Source organism: Cibotium barometz, chromosome 56 (genome assembly GCF_041138505.1).
Source record: "Cibotium barometz isolate CiBa-2024 chromosome 56, ASM4113850v1, whole genome shotgun sequence".
NCBI classification, from domain to species: Eukaryota; Viridiplantae; Streptophyta; class Polypodiopsida; order Cyatheales; family Cibotiaceae; genus Cibotium; species Cibotium barometz.
Window position 1 is genome coordinate 10585359 of NC_141101.1, and position 22514 is coordinate 10607872.

Sequence of the window (22514 nt, forward strand, 5' to 3'; positions counted from 1 at the left end):
TAGCACTACCATAAGTGAGCATATGCCTACAAATCCCCCCTGTAGTGGAAGTGTGAACCTGTACAAGGTAGCAGATCACTCTTTGTATGAGAGTAAGCCCAAAGCTATGCGGAAAGCTTCAAACTTTTCTCGAGGTAAAGCCTTTGTGAATAGATCTGCAACATTATCCTGTGTAGGGCAATAAGATAAACTGATCTCCCCTGCATGTAGCCCCTCTCTGACATAGATGAATCTCTATGTGCTTGGTACGTGCATGAAATACTGGATTTCGTGCCACGGCCATAGCACTCTGGCTATCAGTGAGAATGGTGGTGGGTGTCTGCTCACACTCACGAAGATCAGCCAATAGTCTTCTCAACCATACACAATCTACTGTAACTGTAAGCTGACTCATCCTGGACTAGGGTTCAGAAGAGATGAGTTACCGATCGAGGTCTTGCACCTACTGTACAGAACTGTCCACGTGGCATCCAAGTGCGGGATGCACGTGACACTTACATAGGGAAGTTTTTGGATTGGTCCCTACTCCAAGTACGGTTGCAGACGCGCTTTCTTTCATGCCGGATGCTTTTGCAGGCAAGAAGAAGAGAGGACACATGAGGTTGTAGACTCTTGGCTCAACTGGTGGAATGTGCACTTCAAGTTTCATCCTTTTCCAGACTCACGGAAGATTTAGATGGTGAGGGGTCTCGTAAAGGGGAAGGCTCTTACTTGGTAGAGAGAACTTGGAGATAAACCTACTATTTGGGCAAATTTTGAGGCACATTTTTGTGACGAGTTCCTCGAGGCTGAGGACGAGTTTGATGTTGTGGCCAAGTTTGCAGACTTGGATATGCGCAACATGTCGTTTGACACGTATTTACAAAGATTTAGGGAATTGCAGTCTCGTGTAGGGCATGTGGATGCTACTACTTTATGCGGACTTTTTATCTGTGGTCTTGCCCGAGATCACAAACTCGAAGTGAATAATAACCATAGCAGGATGCTTGAGGATGCCATCAAGTATGCTAGAATTTATGAGGAGACCATGGCTAGCGAAAATCAAAATAAAAAATAGGTCTCTTAGAAATCTCACTCTCCATGAAATTCTGAGTAGGGTTTCGACCGTAAACGTAAGTTTAGGTTTGGGAAAGCTTCACAGAATAAAATCCTAGGCTTCGGGTGATTCCAATGTGAAGAAAGAGAAGAAAACTCATCAAGGTCTTCGACCTTTTCGAGATGGCAGGTGCTTCATTTGTGGCTAGAAGGGCCATATGAGAGCAAACTATCTATAGGCGAAGAAAGCGCCCTAGGCAGCTCACATGACCAAAGTAAAAGGTAACCCTAGAATCTCCTTTGTTGATACTACAGTTCTAGATCATAGTGCGTGCGCCGTGCATGGTAGGTAACTTCAACATGTTGGTCTTCCGTCCCAATGATCTTATATGGATGTATGGATCGGTATTGGGGAAGACTGAGCATATGGTAGTACTCATAACTTCGTTAATACCAAACTTGTGCAGAAGTTGAGAGTGGAGACGCAACCAAGTGATCATATTTATCATGTGAGCTGAGTGAGTGCCCAATTGGAAATATTCTTTGGGTATACCCAAGAAGCAGAGAATGCATGCCTTCTTCAAGGTTAAACGTTCTGCAAATACATCCTTGTATTCAATTAGAAATTTCACAAAGCTAACCTTCAATTTCACCATTACTTTCACAAGCACATGTATGTTGTCTTTTTTTCATATCTCAATTCCTATTTTCTTATGTGTATAACATGTACCGAATCAACTCGACTTCTGAATTGCTTTCAGCACTTAACTTTCTTCTTCATTGGATTACATAAAAAATGGATATGCTTTACACCCTTCTTATGTTGATTTCTTTAGCAATCTCACTTATCCTCCCGTGTGTAGTGAATGGACTGATGCCTAGATGATAAACCTTGAGGTCTCCAAAAGAGAGGTATCTTCAAGGCTTGACCATTTACATGAGTTTACCTTGATGTTGATATAAGTTCTTGGCCAGTGTAGCTTAACCTTCTCAGCCTACACTCTTACTTTAACCCCATAACAATCAATGCCTCAACTGATATCCATACATAATCAAATGTTTGGCGTTTTACAACTGTAGCACCATCAGCTACAATTGTTAGTTTCTTTGTCTGAGATTTGCAATTAGAAATAGAACATCCTCAATTGCTGCTCGTGTTTGATCTCATATCAACCTGCAAATCTTAACTCTCCAGGGTGACTCTCAAAGTTCATTCCAAGTCACTATTAATACCAACTGGTTGTCAGTGCGCTTATGTCAAGTGAGTCCTTTCTCAAGGGTGCCATCACCTGGCTTGTGCATCCCTAAGAAATTTCTCATGTACTGTTCTTGGATGTCAGTTCACAGGCTGTCATCCATTTTCAAAGTTCTAGAAACTGAGTGAAACTCAACTCATATTCATACACATGCCTATGCAAGTTGACTATTGCATTTAGCTTCCCTGTCTGTTTGCTTACATTTGAGGTGATCCAGATTCAAACCTTCCTACCTCTTAAGGTTGAATGCATTTGATACCAGTGGGATATACCTGATGAATGAAGCAAAGTTTCTTTGGCTATTCTCTAGTGGCATTTAATGCAGTCAGAGCTAGGCCATATGTCAGGGAAGACTTTGACATGCTGTGGGTGGTCAAGTGTTTTGAAAGAACGGTAAGAGGAATTTACGAGTTATTTTTCTCATGCCTCCTGCAGTATAAAGATTGGGAGGTAACGGTCTCTGAAATTTACAAACTGGCTAATTAATGATTTTATTTATTTTTATGATGCTATGAATTTGAATTAAAATTCACAGCAGGTAGCAGTAAATAATCTTTAAGGTATAGCGTGAGATGTTGTGTAGGCAAATTATTTTTTAAGATGTTGTGTAAATAACCTTTTTTAAGGGGGGAGTTAATTGATTAGACCTCATTTTTTCTTAAAATGTTGTACATATACTACATTTTTGCAGCATCTCCACAAATGGTCTCACTATTGGGGAGCAATTTTTCCAACTCACTAGGAAGTATTGCACAAGGACAACCTGCCGCAGGAAATGGACAGTTGACCTCTATGGGATTGGTGAGTGACGGTTCTTCAAATGATGGGGTAGCTTTTGATTTGAACGATTTTCCACAGCTATCAACTCGTCCAAGCTCTGCAGGATCTCAAGGAGGCATAGGTTTGTGCACATGCTTTTTCTCAACTGTCTTCCTTGTTAGTACTATGGACTCTTACATATTGTTCCATGTTATGCCACCAGATAGTTAATGTAACAGACTAAGGAAGAGTTTGCTTGTCACCTCTCATCTTCTATGCTTTATGCAGCCTCTTTGAGAAAGCAAGTTGGTGTCAATCCGATTGTTCAACAGAGTCAGGAATTCAGCATTCAAAATGAGGACTTTCCTGCGTTGCCAGGATTCAAAGGTGTGCAGTTAATACTTGTTCAGAGATTTTAGATGCTTGTTTGATTAGTACCTGTTGGGAGCCAGAAAGATGTTTGAAGAGGCCTTTTTTGTAACAAATCTTGGTCTAGGTGGAAATGGTGATTTCACAACAGAATTGCATCAAAAAGATCCACAACATGAAACTGCTCTTGCATTGATGCAATCCCAGCATTTTGCGGTAAGGCTAAGAAGTATCTCAATTTTGTTTCTTTCAAACAATTCGTGTGCATCACGCTTGATTCCTGCATAATGGCACCTCAGAAGAGCTAAATGCTCACGAATGGCTTAACTGATAGGGTAAATGGCTGAAAGGCTTGTTATAGCTGTTTTGAATGTCAATGATACCTTTTCACTTTACTAATACATGTGCAACACTAATGAGTGATCTTTTTTCATGTTTATCTTGGAAAGTTTGTAGTGGTTTCCTTGGCTGATGTTTGAGTGCCCATGGAGTTTGTTATAGTGGCAGAATGCAGAGCATGCAGCTACATAAAGCATGTGAATTTATAGGGAGGGTTACTTGCTTTAAACTAAAAGGGGGAATGCAGCACATTAGCTGTACAGATTGTCATGCTTTTGAGATTGGAGTTTTTACATATATATGGTCTCTTCCTTATGATTAAGTCTTTGTCATACACCCAACCTGATGTGAGGTATTAAAAATAATAATCTTGGTTTTACCAAGATTCATTGTAAGATCCCTATTTTCCTATAAAGAATTGATGTGTCTTTTTAGTCCCTCTGCTGAATGTGAAACAAGGACTGTCTTCAGTGTACAAAAAATAGGCACTACTGTCCTGGCCAGCCATTATCCTCTATTTCCCAGCCTGTCAATGAACTCAGAGATCTCATCAATGTGTAGTCCGGATAGAGTTGGAGAGAGTGGGCACCTGTATTTGACCCCAAGTGTGCTGGCGATCTCACCGGGTAGTCTTGGTCCTCCTACCTGTCTAATCACGGACTCATATAATCCCATCACCCCCATATCATTGCGATGGAAAATGAAGCTCTTGCAAGTGTCTCAAAAGTTGTGCTTTCTTTGGTTCGTCTACCATGTAGACCTTGGTAGCAATTGAAGCTGAATGCATCAAATCTTGGTTGGTATCATTCAGGCATACATTGTCATGCAAACTGGGCCGATACTTTCTTAACTTACAGACTTCTCAAAAATCTCTTTAAAAGGAGTAATCTTGAGATATGCATCGCAAAATTTCTTGTTATAGTGATCAACTGTCTCATGTGTTTCCATCTGCAATCTTTTCCATGCAAGGTGCACATCATCTTCAAACTTCTTAGGTAAAAATTGATCATAAAACTGCTTCTTGAAGTCCTTCCAATTCTTGGGAAATGTTACTTCTTCTCTACTCAACCAACATAACATAAAGATAAGAGTACACACTATATGGGTTAGTACTCAACTACTACAACATACAAGGGTCGGTCCATAATGTGAAGCCGACTAAATGAGCTGGCGTTATAACTATGCCAGTCTCTAGTAATCCAAAATGGCTGTCACATAGCCTGTCATCCCACTGGCCACATATCACCCATAATCTCACGAACCATGCTAGTGGTGTAGATGCGGAAGCTATTATCCAGGTGGGTTATCAATGTCCGCCGTAGCACTTGTTGAGCTCAATATCTCAACACTCTCCCTCGAGCTCAATTCCACACCTTGCACTCCAAGTAAGCTCGTAAACATGTGGAGCTTCTCTGTGTCCAATGCCTTCGTGAAGATGTCAGCTACTTGATCCTCTGTACACTGACATATACCAGATCTATCTCCTGCTAGAACCTTCTCCCTCACAAAATGATAATGCATCTCAATGTGCTTCGTTCTAGCATGATATATTGGGTTACTAGCCAACTATATGCTCCTTATGTTGTCACAATATATGACAACTGTCCTATCCACGGGCTCTCCCATGTCACCAAGTAGCTTCTGAAACCAAGCTACCTTACAAGCTGCCATAGCAGCACTCTTGTACTCTGCCTTTGAACTCGACAAGGCAACTGTTGGCTGCTTCTTACTGCTCCAACTCACAGCAGCACTCCCAAATGAGAACATAAAACCACTAGTAGATCTCCTGTCTGCAATACTACCAGTGCAATCAGCATCTATGTACCCATGTAATTGTATCTCCGTACGAGTCTCATAGAAAAGTCCATAATCAACTGTGGACTTTATATACATGAGGATTTGTCTAGCCGCATCCAAGTGTGGCTTCCTAGGGGCTTGCATAAACTGACTCACAAGTCCAACAGCATAGCTCAAGTCTGGCCTTGTAATGGTCATGTAGATCAAACTACCCACTATGCGCCTGTATGTAGTAGGGTCCTCCAAAAGCTCACTTGTATCTGCGGAAAGCTTCGTGTTCTGCTCCAAGGGCATTGAAATAGGCTTACAGCCTGTCATACCATACTTGGACAACATGTCCAAGCCATACTGCCTCTGCAATAGCAAAATGCCATGAGGTGATTTCACCACCTCTATGCCCAAGAAATACCGCAGCTCACCCAAATTCTTCATCTCAAACTTCTGCTTCAAAAGCATCCCGACATTATGTATATCTGCATCACTATCACTAGTGATAATCAAGTCATCCACATAGATGACTAACACGATGATCCCTCTATCTAGCTTTTTCACATATAGTGAAAAATCTGCATTGGATATCTGAAATTCAATGGTAACAAGATACTCCTCGATCTTGTTTGACCATGCTCTGGGTGCCTGCTTCAAGCCATACAAGGCTTTGCGTAACCTGCACACAAAATCTGGATGTGCATCACTCTCATAACTTGATGGCTGCAGCATGTACACTTCTTGCAAATCACCATGCAAGAAAGCATTCTTTACATCCATTTGATGTAAAGACCAACCCTTCGCTGCAGCCATAGCAATGACAGCTCTCACAGTTGCCATTCTTGCAACCGGGCTGAATGTCTCCTCATAGTCTATGCCATAAGTTTGCGCATAGCCCTTGGCAACCAATCTTGCCTTATACCTGCTCACGGAACCATTAGCATTGTACTTGACTTTATACCCCCACTTACATCCAATTGTCTTCTTTTCCTTAGGCAAAGGCACTAACTCCCATGTTGCATTTGTATCCAATGTTGCCATCTTCTCATCCATGGCATCTTTCCATTTCTTATTTCCAATTGCTTGCTCAAAGCAAGTGGGCTCAACCTCACGTATTGCTTTTACCATGTAAGCATAATGATAGGCTCTATATCCATCATATCTCAACCTGTCAACAAGGTATCTAACCCTCGTAGACCTGCGTATACTTGGATCACTCCCAGGTGTCCTCAAAACAACCTTGGTTCTCCTTACACCAGGAGTAATCACAGACGGAATGCCAAGCTCCTCATCAAGGCTCTGCTGAGAGCCACTAGAGTCACCATCCACATATGAGTGACTTGCTGACAAATCAGGCACAAAAGGTTTATCTACCTTTTTCTTCCCTTCTGTGATACATGTGTACTTGCATCATTCCTCAACCCGCCTGACCATGGGCTAACATTAGATCCACTGCTCGAGGACTCCCCAGGTCCACTCAGCACTCGTGGACTGCTGCTCTACATGTGGTGCAATATCAGCCCTTCTTACATTTGCATCTTCTGTTGCCTTCACTATTGGTGCATACGAGTTACTCATCTCATCGAAGACAACATCTCTGCTTACTCGCATCTGACGAGTGGTAGGGTTATAGCATCTATAACCTTTTTGCTCCATAGCATAACCAATGAAGATGCATTTCTCTGCCTTTGGATTCAACTTTGTTCTCACTTCATCGGGAACATGCACATATGCAATACACCCAAACACTTTCAAGTGAGACACATCCGGTCTTATGCCTGTAAACTTTTGTTCAGGAGTCCTACCATGAACAGCTGCAGTGGGTGTCCTGTTCATAATGTACACAACAGTTGCTATTCATTCTGCCCAAAAGTAATGTAGCATATTCTTTTCAGCCATCAAAGCACGTGCCACTTCTGCAATGTGTCTGTTTTTTCTTTCTACAACACCATTCTATTGTTGCGGCGTGTACCTGTACGTAAACTGTCTCTTGATTCCTTGCTTTCTCAGGAAATCGCTGAACTCATTGGAGGAATATTCTCTCCCACCATCTGAGCTTAGGCATTTTATTTGCATGCCTTTTTCCTTCTCGACCAAGACTTTAAATCTCTGAAAGTGAGCAAATACCTCACTTTTCTCCTTCATGAAATAAACCCACACGTTCCTAGTGTGGTCATCAGTGAATGTAACATAGTACTTGCAATCTGCAATTGTTGCAGTCTTGGTCGGTCTCCATACATCTTAATGTATGACATCCAATGACCTTGCATTGATATGCTTTTCATGTGGGAAAGCATGTTTAGCCTGCTTACCAAGTTGGCATGCTTCACATACCTTATGCATACTGTCAACCTTAAACTTTGGCAAACCTGCAACAATATTTTGGGCCTTCATAGACTTCAGTCACTGTACATTCACATGACCAATGCGCTTGTGCCATATGTCAATATCTGCAATGACACCTGTCCCATGCGTAAACATGGCTGTCTTTATCTCAGGCATGTTCACATCCAAAGTAAACATTCTGTCATTTTTGTTACCCTTTGTAACCAGGCGACACTTATTTTTGAAGTCTTCCACAAAACATCCTTGAGGATTAAACCGTACTTGTAGACCCTGCTCAACCATCTGCATGTGCTGCATCACAAACAACTGCTCACTTTTGTCATCACATAGTTGCCTCGCTGTAACTTTTCACTTTTAATGTCATTCTGCTTTTTGTAGCAGTTCTTTGCCATGTGTCCTGGTTTGCCACAGTAATAGCACTCTATGCTATCTGCATTTTGATTTCTTTGCCAACCACCTCGGCCTCTTTGGCTCCCTCTGCCTCTAGATTGACCTCTTTCTCCTGTGTATGATTGTTGGTGCCCCTGGGAAGTGCCGTCAATGCCTCTGCTAGCTCCTCAACAGCAAATGGAGTCAATAAGGAGGACCAAAGAGAGGGGGTAACCACCTCTCTCGTGTGCGGCCAGACCCCCTCGTGTACGTCCATCACCTGTGGGGATAATGGGACACACCCGTAGAAGAGATTGAAAAAAATCCGTGGTGATGGCTCTCACATGGGGGGGATCAGAAACAATAGCTCCATCCTGGCCACGCAACGTGCAAGAATGTCCTTTCTCCTCCTGTGGGAGGCCGGCCATCTCAAAGAAATCCCTGTGACTCTGTCGCGGCCTGGGTCTAGAAGGAAACTCTGGCATGGTACATGTACTCCACCCTCGTCTCCTTTATCGATCTAATCTCCGTGCAGGTGGCAACAAACTGAATCTCAATCCACGAGCTATAACTCTCCTGAAGCCGCTGTAAAGAAGCCAGATCCCTCCATAAGCTCCTCTCTTGCTTCCCGATAAGGATATTGCTGGAACCTTCCACCCGATTAGGCAACATGGGTGGGAAAGCCGAATGGGTCGAAAGATCCGTGGTCGGTTTGGGCACGACTTGAAAATTGTCGGAAAGGTGCGATATGTGGCGAAACTGAAATTTAACGAAGCAAAGAAGGCCTGGGCTGTAGACAGTGCAACGGGGCTCAGCTGCATGACGCGATTTGACACCATTGGCGAGTCGAACTTAGCGTGATAGTAACTGCGTCCTAGAGGATGATCTTCGCAGGCCCACCAATGAGACGCACCTGCAAAAGATCTCTGAGTTGTCCTTGCGCTGGGCGGCTACTGACAATCTTGCATACCAGAGTAGAAGCCTCTAATGATGCAATAGTCGTAGCGAGAAGTTGAAGGTTTGCTTCCGAAAAGGATAAGCAAGTAACGGCAGCCTTGGTTGGGGATGACTGAGCGGCTGCCATGGAGTCCTTCTGGGAAGGCCAGAAAAAGCCGAGACTTACCGAGAGAAGAATGAACCCCAAGAACTGAGATATCTGCTTGAAGATGACGGAGGGGGCGAAGGAAAGGGAGGAGAGGCTTCGGACTGAGACGATGGAGGAGAGGCAACGGGAGGGGGGAGGAGGGAAAGAGAGAAGAAAAAACAAAAAACAAAAGGGGGGGGGGCGGGTTGAGGAGAGGGCGAGAGGAAAGGGGAGAGGCGGGGCACAGTCGGAGAGGAAAGTGAGGAGTCGGAGAGGAAAGTGAGGCAGAGGGGGTGAAGGGGGAGCATGTAGGCGGAGAGGGGGGGGGGCTGAAGGATGCGAGGGTTCGTAGGCAGGTCACAGTCGGGGGGGGGGGGGGGGGGGGCTCAGGGATGCGCTAGATGTTCTCCTACCTTGCAAAATGCATCTTTTTAATGATAAAATCTCTCTTCTTTTTAGTGTTTAAAAAGCTTTTAATCTTTTTCTTTCCAAAAGCTAGTCGCATCATTCCAAGCTTGTAAGGTGGCCATGCATTGTTATCCTACCACGTGTCAGTGCCATAGCACCATGGCCACGTCACTTTTTTGCAATTTGTTTTTTTTATAAGTGGAAAGATGGGGCGGAGGAGGAATCAACTTGGGAGATAGTGGCGAGTTTGAAACATTGGTTCCCCTTCTTCATTTTAAGTGGAAAGATAACGAAGGAGAAGATTTGGACATGGCCATTTTGATCTAGAGAGGAGTCCCTAAACCTATCACCCTAGATGCATTGCTCGTATTTGTGCAAGGACGGTCCCTTAGTCCTAAACGCTACACTGGGAGACCGTTGGTATTGCATTACCCATCTAGGTTCTTTTTTGGAGACAATCGGGAGATCCAACTGGGAGAGACACATATCCATGTTCAGATTCCTCAAGCATTGTAAACTCCTCCCCTCCCAACCTTCCCTCACATTCAAGCTTGAAGCTCCATAGGTTGTAAGTGTAAAAAATAAAAATCGTATCGTATCATACAGTATCGTACGGGTGGCACCAGTCTAGCTTCCGTCCATGTTATGCAAAAATACTAGCCCCTTCACATGAGACACCGGCCTGGCCTCAAGTGAACGAGACACAAATCTGGAGATGGACCAAATGGTCGGCCAATTGGTGACATCTCCCGTAAAAGTTAGGGTTTTCTCCGTTTATGCTTAATATTTGTTAAGCTGCTAATTGCAATAATTAGGGTTTAGAGAAAAACGTTTCCTACCTTTAGGAGGGGTAAAGGTAGGAAACGTTCTAGAACATGTGAAATTTGTCATCTTCATGATTTCCCATCATGAAAATTTAACAGCTTCCATTGTGAAACCTGGTTCCTCATTTTTTATTCTCATTGAAGAATTGAACAGAGTTACAAATAGAGTCTAGAGCCCAAACTTCACTGTACATTGCCTCTGAGAATGATTTTATTTGTCTTCTTGTATAAGCAGGTTAATCTGATTCCTCATTTTTAATTCTCATTGAAGAACAAATAGAGTCTACAGCCCAAACTTCACTATACAGTGCCTCTAAGGCATGAGATATATGAAACGGTTTCAAAATGTTTCATGCCTTTTCCAGTGTATGAAACGTATTTCATTGCAACTATGCTTACAAAGGTCACAGATAGGGGGTTCTAGTGGGAAAGATTACAACAAATAAAGCAGATACTTGATTGAAAAAGATTTGCAAATAAAAATGTGATTTATTTTACTAAGAGATGAATGCATAAAAACTTAGTCACAGCTGTTGCATGCTACAAACTATCGTACTGCTTTCAATGAGTGAGTTGATGAATGAGTGGAAGGGGGAAAGGGGCACCCCTTTTCTACTCAACACGGGTGGTTCACAACAACCATTTGCAGTGGGTTGGCGCGGTGAAGCAAGCCAGCTTGATCAAAATGGTGATGCACAGCAGGTCGGCGAGCAACGCAACGACAAACGTGAGCACCAGGTTGACCAGTAGAAAGTGATTATATCAAGGTCGTTTGCTAGGAGAGTCATGGGTGCTACACAACAAACTAGGAGGTGGCAAGTGTCACCAAATTAACCTTTTCCTTGAAAACTTTATTAGCTACAAGCTTCGAAAGCTGTGAGATTTTCCTTTGACCATTTGTGTATGCATTCATACTTGTAATACTCCTCCTAAGGATCACCTAAATCACAGGCTAAACACAAAGTTCGTACAATCAAATAGAAGGGTGTATGCACCCAACCACGGCCTGCATCTGCTCGAGCCAGGGGCTAAGGCTCACTCCCACATATCCATGCCAATCACCCCTCACGTGCCATACCACCACAACCTGCGTGCTAAAGCCTTCGGAAAGCTATTTGAGAACTGCATGTCCAGTGTGACTACTCTTGGTCCAGGCATAGACCAACAATCAATAATGATAATAACCCATACCTCACTTATATAGTGACTATTGCTGCTACAAATAATTATCCAACCATGACAGCCAGTGTACCTAGATTTACCTTTGAAACATGTATCAACCTCCTTCCTCTATTCTTAGGACTCCTTTGACCTTGGTAGATTAGACTCCTAATCTCACGGATTAGCGTCACGTAATTATCCCCTCCTCACACATTAATACTAAATGAAGAAGGGGAACCGATGTTTCAAACTAGCCACTATCATAGTTGTCGCGGTACGAAAAGGGACCGCTGCTCATTGGTGGATCACTGAAAAGATCACCAAAGACCCCATTTGCACTTGGAAAGAGTTTAAGGACAGATTTTATGCCCAGTTCTTGCCACCTAATGCGGAGCAAACTCTCACCCAAAAGTGGGATAGACTTGAGCAAAGAGATAATGAAAGTGTGCAATAGTATGCCAATAAGTTTTGGAAAGTGTTGCTTGAGGTAACTCCTTTTATGCAAATCACTGAGGATGAAAGAAAGAGAGAGTTTCGCTCCGGATTGCAACCAACTTATCGTTCGGGCATTGAATTGCACCCGAAACACACTTTGCAATAGCTTATAGCCTCTGCTCTTGCTACGGAGCAATTGGTGCTCAAAATTAAGCAAGATCAAGGCGGTTCAAAGGGCAAAGATAAGGGTGTCCCCCAAATCTGCAAAAAGGTGGATAGCCACCTAAAAAGAGCTTTCGGGAGATCCGGAAGCGAGGTAAAGCTGAAAATACCTCATCTAAAGATCATGGGCCAAAGAAGAAAAAATTTGGCTTGACCCCCGAGCAAAGGGAGCAATATGCCAAGGAGGGGAAATGTTTTTCTTGTGGCAGCAAAGAGCACATGTTTAGACAATGCTCTGACCGCAAACCAAAGCATGAGGACAAGCAAACCAAGGCTAATGTGCATGCAGTTCCCGATGTACAGGGAAACACAAAACATGATGCAAAAGAACGGATGGTATGCAAAGCATGGGGTCAAATCAAGGATCAGTCCGCCTTATTTATGTTTGATGATTGTGCAACCCATAACTTCATCTCTATTCAAATGACAGTTGCCTTGGGTATTGAGGTTGAGAACATGGGAACTCAAATTGAAGCAGAAGCTGCCTTTGTTGGTAAAGAGGTGCAGGGTACCCCCCTAATAGGGAAGTTGCGTATACATATCCAGGGTTACCTTGATCATGAGCATTTCTTAGCTGCAGCACTTAATGGATGTGATGTATTGCTGGGCAAGCCATGGCATCATAGGCTTGAGCCCCACAAAGAGTACAAGACAAACATGATTTCTTTTATGCATAGAGGTCACATGCATATCATTGATGCCGGCAAGGAAGGGGATTCGATCCCACTTATATCTCACATCCAGATTAATAAAGCAATGAAAAAGAGTCTTTCTGCGTACTTGGTTTTTGTTCGTGATAGCATTGTACCAAGTCATCAAAATGTGGATGCTTTGACTCATGCATCCAGATTAATAAAGCAATGAAAAAGAGTCTTTCTGCGTACTTGGTTTTTGTTCGTGATAGCATTGTACCAAGTCATCAAAATGTGGATGCTTTGACTCATGATAGGCTGAATTTTCTTCATGCATTCAACGATTGTTTTACTGATGCATTGCCAGGTGAATTACCTTCCCAAAGGCCCGAGGATCATCGCATAGATCTTGTGCCTGGTAGTTCTCCACCTAACAAACCTGCATACCGTGTGAGTGCCGCACAACAAGAAGAGATCATGAAGCAGGTAAATGAGCTTTTAGAGAGAGGTTTGGTTCAGCGAAGTTCCTCACCTTATTGCTCTCCCGTGCTTCTTATTCAAAAGAAAGACGGGTCATTCCGCATGTGTGTGGATTATAGAGCTTTAAATAAGCTTACCATCAAGAATAGATTCCCAATCCGGCGTATTGATGACATTTTGGATAAGCTTGATGGCTCGGCTTGTTTCAGCCGTCTTGATTGAAGAGTGGTTATCACCAATACGAGTGGTGCCACAAGATGTCCACAAAACTGCATTCAGGACAGCTTTTGGATTGTATGAATTTTTGGTGATGCCTTTTGGGCTCACCAATGCCCCGGTCACATTCAATCGTATGATGGATAGGATATTCCGATCCCATCGCAAATTCACAGGTGTATTCTTTGATGACATCTTGGTTTTCTCCAAGAATGAGCAGGAACATAGAACTCATTTGGTCACAGTTTTCAAAGAGTTGCGGAAGCATAAACTTTTCATTAATGCCAAGAAAAGTGAGTTCTTTCTTTCAGAGATACATTATTTGGGTCACATTGTATCCAAGGATGGAGTAACAATGGATCCTGTAACGATAGAAACCATTCGGAATTGGCCAGAGTTGCAAAATGTACATCAAGTACGTAGTTTTCTGGGATTATGTTCATATTATAGGCGTTTCATAAGGCATTTTGCTATGGTAGCCACCCCTCTACATGATCTCACAAAGAAGAAAACCACTTTCAAATGGACCCCAAAAGAACAAGATGCCTTGTTGTAGCTCAAGCATGCTATCATATGTGGACCCGTATTGATTGTTCCCGACTTACAAAGGTCATTCATAGTGGAATGTGATGCTTGTGGCGACTGTCCTAAATCAAGAAGGGCATGCAGTTGCATATGAGAGCCGTTGTTTGCATGATGCTCAGCTTCATATGGATATCTATGAGAAAGAGCTCTTGGCTGTAATTCATGCCTTAAAGATATGGAAACATTATCTTCTTGGGGCTGAATTTGTAGTCAAGACAGATCATCAAAGCTTGAGATACTTTTTGTCTCAAACAAAGCTTTCGGAGAAGCAGATGAGAATGGCAAACTTTCTTTCCATGTTTCATTTTCAGATTGTGCATACTCCGGGAAAGAAAGATGTGGTGGCAGATGCATTATCCAGGAGGCCTTATGTGGCTGCAGTTTCAGTGACCTCTCATGGGGACTTATTTGCTATGCGAGATTTGTATCATTTGGATGTTGATTTCTGCCATTTATGGACTGATTTGATGGCTGGTCACTCACATATCTCTTATGTGATCAAAGAGGGTTAACTTATGAAGGATAACTCCTTATGTGTGGTGAAGGATATGCGTCCAAAGGTTATGGACGAATGTCACGCTCCACCTTATGCTGGTCATAGAGGTATCATGCCTACTACACGCATGATTGAGAGATATTTCTTTTGGCCTAGCATGCGTAAAGACATTGAGGCATATATACATGCATGTATTACTTGCCAAAAAGTGAAATTTGACAGGCAAAAACCTCCAGGTTTGCTTCAGCCATTACCTATTCCCTCGCAGCCATGGGAAAGTATTACTATGGATTTTATTATGGACTTGCCTAGATCCCAGCATGGGAATGATGCTATTTGGACCATTGTGGACAGGTTTAGCAAGCAAGCTCATTTCTTGCCCGTCAAGAAAACCATTTAAGTTGATCATATGGTGAAGTTTTTTCTTGCAAATATTTTCAAGCATCATGGTATGCCTAAATCCATTGTTGGGGATAGAGATCCCAGGACTACGAGCGGTTTATTTGATAACATGGGCACTAAACTTGAGTTTTCATCAGATTATCATCCCAAACGGATGCCCAAAGTGAAGCTGCAAATTCAGCTGTGTTGGATTTGTTGAAGTGTTATGTGGCAGATAGTATCTTCCACTTGTTGAGTTTGCCTACAACAATACGATCCATGCCTCCACGGGAAAGGCCCTGTTTGAGATTATTTATGGCAGAGTGGTCTTGCCACCCATCCTTAGTACAAAGGATGAGATTTTTGCAGCAGATGAGTATATTCGTGACTTGGATGTAGCCTTTGCTCAGGTACGGACAGCCATTGCAAGGTCACAAGATAAGCATAAAATGGCTGTTGACAAGCATAGAAGGGACATGCAAGTCAAAGAAGGTGATTGGGTTTTTGTTGAAATTTGAGAAAGCTAGGCTTCGGAAGAGGCCAGGACGAGAAGGATCATATCCTAAGCTCTCTCCTCGCTATTATGGACCCTTCAAGGTGATTCAAAAGATCAATGAAGTGTCATACAGGCTTGCTTTACCTAGTCGTTGGAAGATTCACAATGCATTCCATGTGAGTCTTTTCCGGAAATATGTCGGGCTTGATCCTGACGAGCCTGTCACAGAAGATCCACCAGAGATTGATGAGCTTGAGGAGATCCTCAAGCCAGAACAGATTGTCTTCCATAAGGAGAGGAAGCTACCTGCAGGAAAGCTTTCCAGGAGATACCTTGTGAAGTTCAAGAATTATTTGCCCATTGATTCAAAGTGGATAAATGAGGATTATTTTGTTGACTACCCACAGCTGTTGCAGGCATATCTTGAGGCTTTTCAGTTGAGGACAACTCTTTAGAAGCCCGAGGAAATGTCACCAATTGGCCGACCATTTGGTCCATCTCCAGATTTGTGTCTTGTTCACTTGAGGCCAGGCCGGTGTCTCATGTAAAGGGGCCAGTATTTTTGCATAACATGGACGAGAGCCAGACTGGTGCCACCCGTGTGTTAGTAGGATGTGTCGTATGGACGGGAGCTAGACTGGTGCCACCCGTGTATGACCTGGACTGTGTTCTATCCATGGGATTGTCACGCCATGGAAGAGCCAGTATTTGTGCCGTGTCTTGCCTATGGGATTGTCACTCCATAGGGAGGCTCATGCCTGGATCTGTGTCTTACCTATGGGATTGTCACTCCATAGGAAGACTGGGATTTATGTTTTCTGTCGTCGTGCCATCATTGTGCCCGACAGAAATGTTTAGTACTTGTTCCATGAACGGGAGATATGTCCATGATAATTGTTTGCACATGCATTCATGTTTTGCATGTTTGGAACTGTTTTCGCATGACTTGTATTCTTGTGTTTGCCTGTTTGACGTGCCACTTACTGAGCGGGGACGCCTGCCAGTGAGTCGTGAAATTTGCTATCTTCTGATGAGTTTTATTGCGTGTGAACAAGTGGTAAGTGTATTGCATTTGTTTATTTCTTAGCATTCTTTTTAACCTTTGTTTTTTATAAGGTGCAGTTTCACACTCATTAATGAGTGGGCACCCTTCCCAATGTTTCATAGTACTTTTGAAGGGTGGGCACCCATTTTGGGGCACCCACGTTTGAGTCATGGTGGGAAAGGGAACCCCTCATGTGAGTGGGGGTGGGTGCATGGCCACCTACCCACCCCCCACCTTGGAACCTTTGGAACTGGCCGCCTCCATGCAAGCTAGGGGGGCCGGCCAGCTGTTGGACGTGTGCCCTTTCCATCATTCGTAGGTGATCCTCCTCTTGCTTATAGACGGCTATGCAGACACCACCTTGTGTCGGATCCGGACTGCACATGCGACCTCTCCATCGCTTACATATAGGCGACCTTGATCTTGCTCACCAGGCGGCTATTTCTTGCCTTCCGGGTCCTCCCACTCTTCTCTGGCCAGCAGGCGGCTGTGCCCAGACACCATTCTCTGGCCAGCAGGCGCGGCTACGCCCAGACACGCCACTCTCTGGTCAGCAGGCGGCTGCGCCCAGACACCACTCTGGCGAGCAGGCGGTTGCGCCCAGACGCCACCTTCTTCATCTTGCCTGCAGTTGGCTGTCTTCTTGCCCTGCAGGTGACCGTGTGCAGAACCTCGCTCCTCTCTGGCCAGCAGGCGACTGCGCCCAGACACCACCCTCTCCACTTTGCTGGCGGCTGTGTGCAGACTTCGCTCCTCTCTGGCCAACAGGCGGCTGCGCCCAGACGCCATCCTCTCCACCTAGCAGGCGGTTGCGCACAGGACTCCTCTCTCTTGCCAGCCAGGCGGCTGCGCCCAGGTGTCCTTCTCTAGCCCTATGCAGCTGCACTTAGGCGCCTCTGATATTTGTTCTCCCACTAGCAAGCTACAAGCGACTCTCTCACCTGCGGGCTGGCAGCAACAGCAGTAATAAGAGACTTCTCCTTTCATACGTGGATGCCTACTACTTCTGAAGGCCATATCCATTATTTTGCAAGGTAAGTGGGTTGAGATTTAAGCAAAGGTCGTTGATGTAAATCTTATAAGGGATACTCTTTGCTGCTAACACCCGTCGGTGCCGGGTAGTCAAGCTTCTGGAGAACCACGGTCCATGGGTGCCGAGATCGGGAGAGCCAGGCGTTAGTACGGGAGCGCCTGTTTGTGCAAGGTCCTGGAACACCAGTGGGGCGCTCTCTGCGGAGTCCAGTGAAGGCACAGGACCGTAGAGACTAGACTTCCTCAAGTGGATCGCTCTCCTTCGAACGTCTACTTCAAGTCTCTTGTTTGGTAACTGTATTCATCTCAGTTGTACATGGGACATCATCTGGTTCATTGAACCCATGGAGCATTGTATCTCTTAAATACTCCCAATAATATATCATATATTGAGGGGGGGGGGGGTCGGCCCGTTCCAGCCCTAGTGCTGTTGTGCTATTACGCGTATGGGTGTCCAACGGAGTCTATTCCCACTTGACGGGATCGGTTTCAGGAGCTAGCTTCCTTCGTTACCTCATAGCAATAGTGTGGTCTATCTCTCATGCACGACACTTTACTTGACCATCCCCCACCCCCCCCCCCCCCCCCCCCCCCCCGTCCCGCCCGTCCCCCGTGCCAACCTCTCTCTCTTCCTCCTCCTCTTGCCCAAATGCTTGCCATGTGGTCAATTACTTCTCTAGGTATAAACCTCTTTGGGGATTTCGTGTTAATCCTTCGATTAGTGCCTTTAGGCATCCCCTTAGGCCTTTCTAATTCACATTTGCCAACCCAAGCATTGGCTAAGCCCTTTATAGTCTATACTCCCAATTAGGGTTTTCTCCTATTTATGCTGAATATTTGTTAACCTACTAATTGCAATTATTAGGATTTAGAGGTTGCATACCTGCTAGAGAACGTGGGATTTGTAACACTGGTGCACCCATAAAGGTTTGAAACGTATTTGAAATGTTTCACAAACATATGAGACGTTTTTGAAATGCATGGCAACTATGTATGCAATCTTCCGTATTTTCTTTGCATTGTTTTGGGCCCATTCCCACACAAAGGTGGGTTGCTGGCTAGCTCATGACCCAACCATAGCTCCCTTTGTGAGCACCCCGAGCTTAAGGCTAGACCTACACTGATCGACATCAATAGAACATTTGGGCTAAGGAGACACAGCTTAAGTATGTGGTGAACTTGGGGAGTAGAAATGATTACAAGCATGGGTGTTTATTTGGTATTATACAACTGAACTAGTTTGTTTTTTTCAATGTGCAGATTGGAAGGTCAGCAGGTTTTACAATTAGGAGGCTCTTATGTACCGCATAGACAGCAGCAACAGCCTTCACAACACCAGGGATCGCCTATCATGTCTACAAGCTCTGCATCTGGATCATTTACAGGAGCCAACTCTTCTGATTTGTTGCAAATGCACTCCGCTGCTGAAATGTTTCAGGTATCAGACGCAGCCAAGGTTTAAATTGGTGCTGCTTTGAAATGAACATTCTGCCCTCTTTGGGCTAATCATGTGAGCAATTCAGGTTGGTGTGATGCATTTTGACTTCTCTGGGGTTTGATCTACAGGCTCAAGCAGTTGGACCTTCTGGTGCAAACAGTGGTCAGGTACCCATATCTAGCTTGAGATCAGCTGGTAACCCAACATCCGGGATAGGTTCATATGACCAGCTTGTTCAGCAGTATCAGCAACAGCATAATCAATCACAGTATAGGCTAGGTGCTCATCAACAACTGGCTGCAGTGGGCCAGTCTTCTAGAGAACAGGGACTGCGGACAATGGCGATTGATCGTTTTGGTCTTCTCGGTCTGCTGGGTGTGATCAGGATGACAAATCCTGATCTGACGACTTTAGCTCTTGGTACAGACCTTACGACATTAGGACTCAATCTTAATTCTAGGGATAATCTGTACAGGACATTTGCCTCACCATGGGCTGAGGGGCCTGCAAAAGGCGAGCCAGAGTTCACTTTACCTCAGTGCTATGTCCATGAAGCTCCCACGCTCCAGGTTGGTGTAAATATCTCTGCAAGCACAATGCAAGATCTTCAGAAGTTTTTTATAAAGGTTTTTCTTGAGGTACTCTTTTATCCTGACAAATCTGGGATGGTGCAGCCAGGGTATTTCACAAAGTTCCAGCAGGGTACTCTTTTCTACATATTTTACAGGTGTGGATTCTTTTCACACCTTCAAGTGCATAGATTGAGCAGCTTTCATAAGCTCTTTGCTTTCTTTTTGACAAGGTTTCGGGATGTCTTAAGGATATGTTCAAACTGTAGGCATGATTGTCAAGGAACATTCATATGGTGTGACATGACTAATGTCTTTTATCTTTCTTGTTTGGGCTTTGCAGCATGCCAAATGATGAAGCCCAAATCTATGCTGCGAGTGAGTTGTAAGTGTGCTAAAAAGATTACCATTGTCTCTTTTGACTGCCATGGCAATGCATGTCTCTGTCTGCTCTTAAGCTTTTTACAATGTTTGAAATTCGGCTCTGGCTTTGGGCCTTTCTCTCTGATGCGAGGATAGTAGATTGGGTGCTTTGGAATGTGAAGATTGAAATGCTACATGTTCTATATGGTCAGCCTTTTCAAATGGCTCTTAAGAATACTCTGCTTAAGTTTCTATGTGAGCGTTTAATATCTGGAATGGGATTAAAGACCACTTTTGACTCTTCGTGCTGAGGTGTTCAGGGACCACACCTGTGACAAAATCTACAAGCTCCTTGATTGATATAAAGTCCTGCGGTGTTGGTACATGTTTGCTGTGATAACGTGACATGACGTAGCCATTGTTATGTGCTCTGAGGGGGCCCCTTTTGAATTGGCCATTGTATACAAATAACTATGAAGCATTTGTGTGGGTTATGATGAAATCTCTACAGATGTTTTGGTGATTGCTTGGCACAAAGGTCTAGTTACATTGTGGAGTCCATTGTTCCTATGCTTGTGGTCTCAAGATGGTACATGATAAATTTTCAGGTACAAAAGGAATTGGTTCTATCATAAAGAACTACGCACTTGGTTTATACGCGTACCTGACATGGAGCCTCTTGTGAAAACACCCACCTACGAGCGAGGGTCGTACTTCTTTTTTGATGTCAGTGCTTGGGAGATAGGGAGGAAGGTAAGGTTTTCAAATTTTTTTTGGCATCTTCCAGGCTGATTGTGTTTGGGCTCCTAATTTGAGTCACATGCACTGCAAGGTCTGAGTGAGTTTTGTCTTGCAGGATCATTTTGTGCTTCAGTATGAGATGGTGGAAAATATACCACAACTTCCCCAGCATTAGTAGGACCCCCCACCCCCCTGTCGATAGAACTGGTTGCAAGTCAACCACTTTGTAACGTGTAGCACAAATTATAATGAGATGTTAGAAAGGGAAAGATCGATTTGTCCATTTGATTTTTCCTTAAAAAAAAAATTCACGTTATTTTTCTGATCTGTGAAAGTCCTAGGTTAATTTTTTGTTGTAGGGTAGTTTTAATGAAGCCTACAGTTATTCCCTGCATGTTGGGTGAGCTACGTCAAGGCTGCCAGCCTCCCTCCCTTCTTCCTCTCTTGATGACGGCTGGGATTCTCTGCTTGCCTTCTAAATAGATGGTATGGCAGAAGGAAGTTCTTTCAAAATGGTATGCAGAACCAATTTTTAGTAGTCAAATTATTTAACAGACCCCACGCACGCCCCTCCTCCATCCCTCTTTCCCTCTCTCAATTGATGAAGTTGAAAAAGGCTCTTTACTATCACTCGTCTATCCAGCTTTATTCAGTTTTTAATGTTTAAATGTGTTTCATCTTTATGAAGGTAATAGCATTACCAGTTTTTGGACGCTTAGTGGGTTCAGATGGTAAGTCACACACCATGGTTATGTTGGCCGAAAGTTATGGAGTTCATCATGGGAATGTTTATAAGTTACCCCTGTTCAAGGTTCATGTTGTCATGGGAATGTATAATTGTTCCCCTGTTCTCTATGTATTTATCCATTTCTACAGGATTCCTACCTTGAACTGAAGGCTTCTTGTAAGTTTTCATTTTACACACGAATGTCCATGTCTTCATTGATAAAATATATGACTTGTGTGGGTGGTTAACTACGGGTGGGTTTAGAAGGCAGCACCCATCTTGGGCTACTATTCGTAATTGGTAGTCTCATTTGCAAGAAACTGTTAGGGTTTAGCACTCAGAATGGAGGGTTCACATGCATTCTCAAGGGAGAAGCCACCATGAAAGATTGAGAGAGCTCAAAGTTATAAATCTTGATTAGTATTGATTAATTGTGATTAGACTATTACACATTGTCTTTTATACTTGGACCCTTGTTCACACTTATAAACTCATGGCTTTCACACTTGACCATGTCCATGGTCCCCATTCAACTATTTACACTTGTTTGGCCTTCCAATTAGCCCCATAGGCTCATGGCCCTCTTCCTCATGCCCGTGGCCATTATTTATGGCTTTGTTACAAACCATCCTCACCCAATAAGTTTCGTCCTCAAAACTTGGGCATCATCATCATTCAGTGTAGCATTGGAGATCAAGAAGCCACACTTGGATATGATTTCACCAAGGTTGGAAGCATCACTTTCCATAGGCTTCATGAAAACTGTGTAAAATGCTCTCAAAACAGTCCCAAACAAGTGTGCAAGGTTGACACTTCACATGCATGAAGCTTCCAAAAGATGAGGATCCATATCCACCATGTTTAGGCTGCATAACAGTGAATTTTCAGAAATTCCAGCAAGTATATTCACTGCTGTCCGCT

General features: G+C 43.8%; 1 pseudogene across 1 annotated transcript in view; it reads left to right on the top strand.

Moving 5' to 3' along the window:
• LOC147606877 (putative NOT transcription complex subunit VIP2) overlaps nucleotides 1-21188 on the top strand; it is a 73173-nt pseudogene extending 51985 nt beyond the window's left edge. The window contains exons 7-15 of the transcript XR_015264903.1: nucleotides 2983-3192; nucleotides 3339-3437; nucleotides 3547-3635; nucleotides 19016-19193; nucleotides 19322-19762; nucleotides 19868-19920; nucleotides 20106-20147; nucleotides 20734-20878; nucleotides 20982-21188. The product of XR_015264903.1 is annotated as a putative NOT transcription complex subunit VIP2 (transcript). The remainder of the gene's footprint in view (nucleotides 1-2982; nucleotides 3193-3338; nucleotides 3438-3546; nucleotides 3636-19015; nucleotides 19194-19321; nucleotides 19763-19867; nucleotides 19921-20105; nucleotides 20148-20733; nucleotides 20879-20981) is intronic.
• Nucleotides 21189-22514: the final 1326 nt, after the last annotated feature.